General features: G+C 31.5%; 2 long non-coding RNA genes across 2 annotated transcripts; both read right to left on the bottom strand.

The window, feature by feature from the left end:
• Nucleotides 1-6,697: 6,697 nt before the first annotated feature.
• LOC116349836 lies at nucleotides 6,698-7,288 on the bottom strand. The gene is made up of 2 exons (XR_004201955.1): nucleotides 7,171-7,288; nucleotides 6,698-7,110 (listed from the first exon to the last, which is right to left on the bottom strand). It is a non-coding gene; the product is annotated as an uncharacterized LOC116349836 (long non-coding RNA).
• Nucleotides 7,289-9,066: 1,778 nt separating this feature from the next.
• Nucleotides 9,067-10,360, bottom strand: LOC116349834. Its single transcript, XR_004201953.1, has 3 exons — nucleotides 10,225-10,360; nucleotides 9,327-10,160; nucleotides 9,067-9,267 (listed from the first exon to the last, which is right to left on the bottom strand). It is a non-coding gene; the product is annotated as an uncharacterized LOC116349834 (long non-coding RNA).
• Nucleotides 10,361-10,805: the final 445 nt, after the last annotated feature.

Below are 10,805 nucleotides of genomic sequence, written 5' to 3'. Positions count from 1 at the left end.
GAGTCAAACACAACGCAGGAGAAACAGGAGAAATAATTTTTTAAGGGAGTCAGGGGGTCCCTGAAATCAATAAAAATTACCCTGGAATCAATATTTTTCTCATACACGCTTTTTCACAGATTTCGGACCAAAAAAGTGTAAAATCGACTTTGTTAGATTTGAGGGGTCGAATCGTCCTAGCGCAGTGTAGTATTTTAGTACTGGTGGCGCCATCACATTTACAGTACTTTTGGCAACACTGTTATTACTGTTTTGACATTTCATGAAATGTGACATTAATGTTTGTTGATATGAACCGTGTTTTTGAAATTCTAATTTATTATTGTGAGTTTTTATATGTATTTTATTATTATGATAAAATAACAGTGAAAAAAATGTGTGAAATATGTAAGTGTTGAAAATTTCAAAAAGACAAGTGTAAATTTCTTGAATTGAATTGGCAAAATTTCTTATTATTTACAAAGTGCGTTGTTCTTTAAGGAGTCAATCAAAAATATATTTCTTTTTTATTACTTCATTAAGCGTCATTAAGTTCAATATTTTTAAAAAATATTATTGAGTTTTCCTCAGAATTATTGAAAGTTAGTTATCCGTTCTGTCGATTACGGTCGAGTAAATACACTTGTGCCACCGTTAGCACATTTTTGTTCCAGCCGTAACACATTTACACACTCACAGTGCACCGCTCAGAGATACTCATAACAAACACATGTAGTAAAAAGAAATATATTTTTGACTGACTCCTTAAAGAACAACGCACCTTGTAAATAAGAAGAAATTTTACCAATTCAATTCAAGAAATTTAAACTAATTTTTTTGAAATTTTCAATACTTACATATGTTTTCACACATTTTTTTCACTGTTATTTTATCATAATAATAAAATATATATCAAACTCACAATAATAAATTAGAATTTCATCACTTTATTTCAAAAACTCAAACACGGTTCAAATGAACGAACATTAATGTCACATTTCATGAAATGTCAAAACACTACGAACAGTGTTGCCAAAAGTTCTGTAAATGTGATGGGCACGTAGTTCCATTACGCGCCCTCCACTGCACCGCTACGGGTCGAATTTACATTTTTTTGGTCCGAAATTCTTGAAAAAAGGTGGATGAGAAAAATATCGATTCAAAGGTAATTTTTCATGCTGATTCCGAATTTTGGGGTTTTAGGTCAAAAAAATCATATTTTGGGGGTTTTTGACCCCCCGACCCCCTTAAGGGGTGGGACTCCCAAAAAATTTCTCTCGTCATTCTGAACAACTTTGTAGTACAATATTTTTTGATCCGATGAACGAGTTTGTGCACCCTAAATCTCGAAATTTCTTTCACCAATGTTTCGAAGCCATTTGAACGAGAAAGTCTGTAAATTATCTACATTAATGACGGAATATCGTATATCAAAGCAAACCGTATGAATTAGAAAAAGAAAGGGAAAAGCGACTTAGTTTACGTTCAATTCCAATTTGTGTCAATAACTTGATGCCATCAAGATCGACTGGGAATTGAAGACCAGCTCGATGTGATCGTGACATTGCCTTCCCCTTTACTTTGTCTCCTTTACCGCGTCCAGACATCTTTGATTATTTTTCTCCTTTGATTGTAATTCGCAAGAGAGCCAAAAATAGAATGATTCTTACGCTATGGTGTGCATTTTTTTTAAACTTCCCCTAGTGTGGCACACTTCCCCTTCACTACATTTCTATAAAAGGGAGAGCGTTTTCAGTGTCGACATTCAGTTTCTGTTCATTCTGCAGGGGCATAGAACCTCGATCGTGATCTCGTACATTTCTATAAAAGGGAGAGCGTTTTCAGTCTCGACATTCAGTTTCTGTTCATCACTCAAACGATAAACAAATTTCAAAATGGCTGAAGCAGAAGCAATCATGGTATAAACAAAATGTGACTACGCACTACGAATTCCAGTCAAGAGATTGAAACATTTCTGGTCACCGGAATTTACTGTCGGAAGCATACCATGGAAAATCGAAACAGAGGAGAATATAACGGAAAAGGAGAAGTGGTTGGCAATATATTTGCATTGTGCAGTGGAAGATAAACCACTTGATTTGGCAATTACAGCCAAATGCAACATAAAATTATTGTCATTTGACAAAAGTGAACCAATTGTCATTAATCTTGTCTACGTGTTCAATTACATCGAAATGGGGTGGGGTCATTCAAAGGTCATCAAATTGACAGACCTATTTGAGGAAAAGAATGATTATATCAAAAACGGCGCAATCATGTTACACGTCAGTGTTGAACTACTTGATATACACGACGAAACCTCAAGTAAACTACGTTTTGATTTGTTTGAATTCAACAAATGCTGTCACGAAAGTAGCTTGGCTTCATTAAACGTAACAATAAGCAACATCGAAAATCTCATGGCGGTAAGAACGCTACAGTTCACCCTGAAAAATGTGCCTTTGCAATTTGTTATTTCTCGACTGACAAATCGTCTTTACATTCACGCAGAATGTTCAGACAGAAATGTGAAGTGTTTATACATCATTGAAGTTGATTTCAAATTGAAATCTTCAAATGAATGGCCCCACCATCATGAATTTAATTGGAGTGGCAACATCAAACATCTATTACCTTGTGGAAGAACAGTGATTAATTGGCTTGATTTAATGGAACCAGAAAACGGATTCATTGTAAACAACAACATCACATTCGAACTGTATGTTAAACTAATCAAACCAAAAGAAGTCGATTCGAATGCAAAGAAGGATGCCACAAAACAACTAGAATGCGCCATTTGCTTGGAGACCATGGAAAAACAAGAGGTATCAACAACCAAATGCGGCCACATGTTTTGTACAAAGTGCATAACTAATGTGGCAGAAACCAGAAAACGATGTCCAATGTGCAAACAATTTGTATGCATGAATAATATCAACCGAGTTTATTTGCCAATGTGAGTATAGTATAGCATAGTATACATAGTTTTTTTGAAAAAATGAAGTATGACTTAGAATTTGTTTTTAATATTTACAGCAACGAGATGAAATGATGAAGAAGAATATACATCACGGTCCGATCGAAAAATCAACAAATCAATATTGGTTCCAAAAATGCAGTTAATTTTAGTTTGAAGTAAAAGTTTATTTTAGTTCATAGATTTTGAGATCTTCATCTTTATTTAAATGTTTTTCTGTTCACATAGGATTAATTGTCACCGGTCTAGTTGTGTCACAACTAAAGAGTTAGAATCCGGAAAAAAAAATAATTCAAAAACAAATGATATCTTTGCAAATGTTACATTTGAATTGTTAATTTTTTTTAGATTAAAAAAAAACACAAGTGTTCTGTTAAAATGAAATATGAAATATTGTTTGACTTCAATCTCAAGTTTGAATCTCAATTTATTGCTTGCTAACTTTTTTGGTCTTTTGCTAACTTTATTGCTAATCTATCAGTTATCTATCGGTTAATCCATTGCCATGAAAATCGCCTTTTTTTCATGATAGAAATTGACTCGTTAAAATCTAAAATCTGAAGCTAATTATTCTTACTATTTTTCGCTCATCAAATTTAAATGGCAAAAAAAGAACGATCAGATTCTGGGATAATTTAGACTTTTCCATTGAAATTTCCGTTGGAACCGTTATCTCACTGGGTAAAAAACTTTTGCTTGGCATCGGAGACTTTTCTTTTTCAAAATCAGGATGACGTCTTATCAGCGTTGGTTCTTGTTGTCGATAATCGAATTGTTGCGGCGACGGACCTATTTTCAATGTGCAAATAAATTCAATTTTAAAACGAAAAACTTGATTTTGCCAAATTAAATCGCCTTACCTTACATTGTTGCTACTAGCACCAATTCCAAGTACAGCGGCAACGTCTTTCCATAATTTACACTTAGGAACCTGAACAAATGAAATAAAATCAAAATGAGTCAGTTTGATGTATTTTCGACCGAACGAATGAGCGTTGCTGTTTTAACACAGCACAGCGATTGCTTTGATCAAAAAATTTGATTAATAACATCGTAAAATCGGTCAATAATTTTATTTTTTAATGCGCGAACCATTAAGCGAATGAAATAGTATGTCTGTGTGCACTTACCTTATAACCAAAATATGTTAATAACATCGCTTCAGTTAATGAAATGAATGCCAATATAAATTGTACTGCCCATAATTCCGTCGGTCGACTAACGAATAAAATCGCATCCCAATTGATAATTGGTCGCTCTTGAAACGCTTCCACTGTCAATGCGGCGTACCACTGCAACCAGGCGTACAACCGAAACTGTTATTAAGGAAATAAAAATTAAATTATTTAGTGAGCTCATAATTTCTTTGTCAAATAGCATTTTTGGTGCGGAATGACAAAAAAACAACAACAACAAGTAATAAAAAAAAACAATGACGCATCGAACGACCCAACATTTATGAAGCACAAATATTATTCACTTTAAAATTTTGAATTATAGCTACACAGTGCTAAAAATTAGAGTAACATTATTTTATTATTATTATTATTATTCATTTCTACGCCCTTCAGGACTGAATACATATACTTATAAACTAGTTTAGTATATAATTACATACACATTTTTAATTTTCAAAAATGATGTCAGGTATTTTTTTGATTTTTGATATAAATTCGTTACGTGAAGAACAGCTCGTAAATACATCACTTATTTTGTTAAAGTTACGATACATTATCAAGAAAGGGTTGTTATAAAGATAGTTACGGTCTACCACTGGTATGTCTAGTAAGTTTCTTCTTCTTAAATTATAGTTTGGTTATTCTCTGTGTTTTATTCGATCATTTAGTGTTGGGGAGTCAATGTTTTTTGTGATCAAGTCATATATGAAAATTATTCCACTTTCGATTCGTCGTCGATGTAAGCTTGTTAGTCTCATGTCTTTTGAAGCGTTAGGCCACCAGTCTTGTACGAATTTTTGTGATTGAAACAAAAAATATATAAATCTCAAACACGTGCAATTAAATAATTCATTTGTTTTGATCAAATGGGTCCGTCTTATAGTGATGCAAATTTTATATCAACCAATTCACGTGCAAAATATAAAAAAATCATTTCATGCCGTCCAGAGGTCAATTTTTTGGCCATCAAGTACCTATTTTTTGATATTTTCGAAGTTTTTTTGTCATTTTCTACAGGATTTTCAGTTTCACCGGTAGTCAAATAAAATCCTCATTTTAATCTCTGGGGTAAATAAACAATTGAATGATGCGCAGATATCACTTTTTTTTGATAATATCTAGAGTCTACTCAATGTCAAGTTCAAAAAAGCATTTAATTTGGAAATCCATTTGTTCAAACAAAGTACCGAGAACAGTTGTTTTCCTTTTATGAATGGACAGTTAAAAGCTCGAAATAAATTGAAAATAACCAAATGTATTCGAAATAAACTAAAAAATTAAAAGGTAAAAATATTGAGTAATTAATACTTTTCTTTTATTCATTTCAAATAAAAATATTCAATTTTTTAAAAGCGAAGTCAATAAAATTAGAGCTATTATTATACGCAGTTCATTAGAGTCTTCATCCAGATGATGATGCTCCTATAAATAAAAAGACCGTTTTAAATGGAATATTCGGAAGAATTTACAATCGAACTGTTAATTTATATTTAATTGTCTTACCTGTGAATCCAGAGCTTGGAGTGCTTGCAGAGCTTGGGGTGCTTGCAGTGCTTACAGGGCTAGCAGTGTTTGGTATAAGTGAGTTGAATAATGTACAACTCAAAAGAAATGGAAACCGTTGGCATTTTCTTTGGAACAAAGTGAGCAAATTTCCGGAACCCTTAAATTTCATGAAAATTTGAACAAACGAATGGGATTGATTACATTTATTATACGAATTAAATATCAATATATATATATATATATATATATACCTGATATGTAAGCACCAAAATAATGAAGAAAACGAAAATTGTTTTGCGTTGCATTTTTCAAACTTTATCAAAACACCAAATAATAACTGAAAACACTTGTTAAAGCTGCAAATGAGACTGATTTCGAATAATTCACATTCATTTCATTTATACTATACAATACAGGAAATATATGAATGAAATTTAATGCCTTCAAAAATACACAAATATTTAAAATTTGTTCAGCTACCGAATTAATCCAAATTATTTATTTACGTTAAGCAAATGATGTTTCAGTTTATCCAGATTTTATTGGAAATACTCGAAACGTTCATAGCTTGTAACGTTCATACCTTGGATTTTGTTGAAATTCTAGAGATTAAACATAACATAATAAAAACATCTTAATTAAATGATATGTTATCAAATAATTACATTTCCCTATCAATACAGTACATCATCTAACATATGTTCAACAATATTTATATAAAATTGAATGGCATTTTATATTGAATACGTTACTCTTTTTATTCGCCGAATGAAGTACGAAGATGCCAGGGAAATGTGAAGTAAGATCGATATTTGGCAGATTCGGCAAATAGATTTCTCCCGAAATTTATCGAATACTGAAAGACACAAATTAGCCCTTGGAAACTATTTATTTGAAAATTTATTCAGCGTAAAAAAAATAATTTGTATTTGTAGAAACCGTTTCATTCAAACCAATAACAAATTGTTTTCTTTTTTTTTTAAACAAGAAGTGACAGAAGAAAAAAGTTTACAGGTTAGTGCTTATTTTTTGAAGTTAGTATTGTGGAAGGAAATAGTTAAAAATTGCGCCAATTGTTTATTTTAAAGAGAAATTTTGTTTTACAAAGAATATTAATTTATCGAATTTTCGACATATTTTAGTTTTTAATATGGTCAATCATGGTATTTGATTAGCTGGACGGCTGTTGTCTGGAACCATTTGAATAGGTAAGTGTTCAGGTTTTCTGTTTGGCTTGTCATTTTTCGGTGTATGCTTTGGCCGAAAATTTGGTGGACCTCTTCTTGGCTGGTTCTGTGCGTTAAGTTGGCCAAATGGACTTTGATCAAACAAAGGTTGATGAAGCTGTCCATTTTGTGGTTTGTTGATTTCATTTAATTGAGGTTGAAAGCCTGAGTTGGCCGGTTCACAATTGTCTCCCCCATTGCATTCACACTTATTTTTACAGTCACAGTGCTCGGAAAATACAGCCTTAATTAAAGATAATGGTATTTATATTTAATTGATGATTATTGAACAATTTTTGCTTACCTGCCCCAAGCAAATGACAAAATAGAAGAAAATAATTTTGCTTTTCATTTCTGTCTCTTGTAAATGATTTAAATGTTTCACGTTCAGATTCTTATTTGATATGATTCTGTGGCTGGAATATTTTCTTTTTATATATTCTACAGCTCCAGCCCAATACAATGCAATTCGTGAATAATTTTTTGTAATATGGACAATTAAATGGCAGTGACTAATAATTTATAAGTAATTAATGTGTTTGAATTATTCAGATTCTGTATTTACTTTTCGATCGCATTCGACTTTCAACGAAAATATGCGTCACTTTATGAAATCATTTTTAAATTCAACGAAAAATGGATGATTCAGTGTGTGTCATTAAAATAATGGAAAAATAACAGAAATTCAAGACGATATGGTTAAAAATTAAATGTAGAAGTGCCAATAACAATAGAATTAAAGGATCAAACCAAAGACTTTATTTCAACTAAACTATATGCTTTATTACTTATATTTGAACATGATTTACGTTCAATTCGAAATTTCACTTGAATTTTTTACCCATTGTGCTAGTAAATGCAATACGGAATGAAAAGGCACTAAATAGTTCAATTTTGACATTGATACTTTAAGAATGATGAACTGAAGAAAAATCCCCCAGTGAAAATCAAACATAAAATGATTGGAAATCAAGATACATGACTTCAAGATTACTTACCTGTTAGCAGTAAAATGTTAGAATTAAAAAGGTAAATATAAATTTCTTTTATATCGTCGTTTATATTTAAAGTTTTCGTAGATATATTTAAAATAATAATTGGTGTTGCAAAACAATATGTTCAATCAAAGAAGAGGTTTGCATTCAATATTGATTGCAATCAATGACATCAAAGTTTTACATCGAAAATTATTGGTCTAATCATATAAAAAAGATGAAAAATGAATTGCTGATTTCTAGCAGTCCCGTAACGCATTTATTTTACACATTATTATTTGACAGAGAAAGTAAACAAAAAGCAAATTACTCAGATCAATATCATCGAATTCCGACGAAATGAAATGAATTACCTGTATTTATAAACAATGAATATGGGTTAAAAACATTCATCGTGAAAAGAAATCCACACTATCGGCTCATTTCACAAACATCAAATTGGTGAGTATTTCTCAAAAATTTTCAATAATGAGAAAGAAAGAGACACCTTCCTTGTTTCACTTGTTATAGTTCTAAGTTAAATGGAATTTCGATATGTCATATTCAGGTACAATCAGCGATGCGAACATACATTCACGCTATGTATACGTAAATATCGATGCTTCGAATTTATAAGTGTACAACGTTGATGCTATGCACACAGTACAGCGCATCGCAGATGCGATTTGTAGTAGAAACCATTTTTCGAACGTTCCGAATGCTCCGGTTTGGTTTCAAGTGAAACTAAAAAAATGGTTTGTTTATATCGCTGGGTACAATCTATCTTAAAAACCGAACCGTTCTCCCATTTAAAATGCAAGTTGCAGCGGTTTAGTATTTCAGTCAGAAAAAGAGAATTTAACGTCATTGATGATTAATAATATATCAACATCGTCATATAACGACGTGTGTTCCCGACAGAGAAAAAAACTTGGAAGTTAACAATTGTCATTTCTTACATATTGAACCAGAATTTAAAACAATCACATAAACATTTGTTTCCATTTATTTTCATATTTACATTCTGTCTTTGCTACTGTTTTTTATTCACGTATTTGTAGAGTCAATGAGTGAGTCCAGATGTAAATTAGCTTAGAGTTTTATCTTTTATGATAGATGTGTTCAAAAAGTGCAAACGTGACCAAAAACAAAAGACAGAACAAATGCATTTGATGTGATCAAATTGTGCTTTATTAGGTTAATACATGAATAATAATTGTTTGAATATTAATCAAAAAATTTTAACTCCGGAGTTAAGAAAAGAAGCTTTGAATCTGATTTGGCTTTTGGAATTAGCGAATAGCAGGTAAAACTGGAACTGTTGGTGGATTCTGGGGTTGATTTTGTGGTGGATTCTGAGCTAGATTTGGAGATGGATTCTGGGGTGGACTTCCTCCTTGGTCGTGACATGGCGTGGATTGCACCATCTAAATGAAAAAGTTAACTACCAAATACCAATTTCCTAAAACAAACTAAATTGACTCACCTGAATCAGCCCAAAGCACAAAATTAGAAAAGCAACTTGAATTTTCATTTCGAAGTGTTAGTATTATTTGAATTTGATAATATTTATTTGAATGTTCCAAAGATCGTTATCAAAACATGTATGATTCTTTTCAACAAAAGTCTCCCTTTATATATCAATCGAAAATCACATTTCTGAATGATATTGACGTCTTCGGAATGATGAAATCGGAGATTTGTATAATTTCGAAAGAAAAATAAATATTTTCGATTACATTTAAGTCACAGATATTTAGTGCACATTCACATGCAATTGCTTATGGACAATCTTTTACGACACGATCATTTCTCGGAATAACTTGAGGAGTTGAGTTGTTTGACGCACGCAATTGCATCATTAAAACTGAAATTGCACATCGACAAAGTCTGCATCATTTTGCACATCATTATAAAGTTTTCAATAATAAAAACATCAAATATTTCATCATTTTAGCTTTGCATATCTAATTATATTTTATTTTTCTACGTACACCTTTAAAAATATGTATTCAGTTTGGTTTGATTTTCTCGTTCCGTCTAAGGAGGGAGACACGGACTCTATATTGATAGTTTTTCTAATTTTTTTTTTTTATTACGTCGCATATAACGACAGGACCTAATAAGTCCGAATTTTTCTTAGTTTGTGTCTACCCCTAGCGTTCCGTCCATATGATCATCATAGAATTTAAAAGTTCGTTGTTTTATTAATGGTAGCATTTAAAATTTGACAAACCAACGGTTGAACAATAAATTGTAAGTTCAAATATGAACATTTTTCCTTCAGAAAGCCCAAAGTCACGAAAATTCCGTCGGCAAACTTAAATCAATGTTAACATGGAATTAATTTCAGTTTTAAAGGAATTTGATTGAAATTTAATTACCTCATATGCCAATAGCGATAGAATAAGAAGAGTCCAAACGGCTGTACCCATTTTTGCAAGTACAAAATACAGCGTTCGTCGAGAAACTACTTTGGTAAATATCTGCGATTATACAAGCGTACTACGCTGCTTTTATATGATGCTGACTATTTTCAAATTCGATTATTTGTTTCTCAGTTCGACTTTTATCAAGATTTTAAATAAATAAAGATTAAAACCACATAACATTTTATTTGAAATGAGAATACATATTTTTTTCCTCTTTATTATTTGTTAATTGTTTTCCGCTGAACTCTTGTCTAAATAAAACTTATGATTCGTTTATCATTTCCATCAAACAAAACAATTATCGATCAACAATATAATATGCCTGCATTTTTCCATAATATTATTATGGAAGACAATACATCTATTCATTCAAATAACTTGTAATCAAACATTGTCTATTTTTCATCACTATTGTGATATGTATCGTTGGGGAGTGCATTATATCGTTCATACATGGGAGTTCATTCATTATTTAGATTCTGTTGATGGAGAGTCCGTTGTAGATTCTGTTGATGGAGAGTCCGTTGTAGATT

The sequence above is a fragment of the Contarinia nasturtii genome, unplaced genomic scaffold (assembly GCF_009176525.2).
Source record: "Contarinia nasturtii isolate CC-2019 unplaced genomic scaffold, AAFC_CNas_1.1 Cnas_scaffold_3174, whole genome shotgun sequence".
NCBI lineage: Eukaryota > Metazoa > Arthropoda > Insecta > Diptera > Cecidomyiidae > Contarinia > Contarinia nasturtii.
Note: the sequence above shows the minus strand (reverse complement) of the source record. Positions and strands in the feature narration are given on the sequence as shown.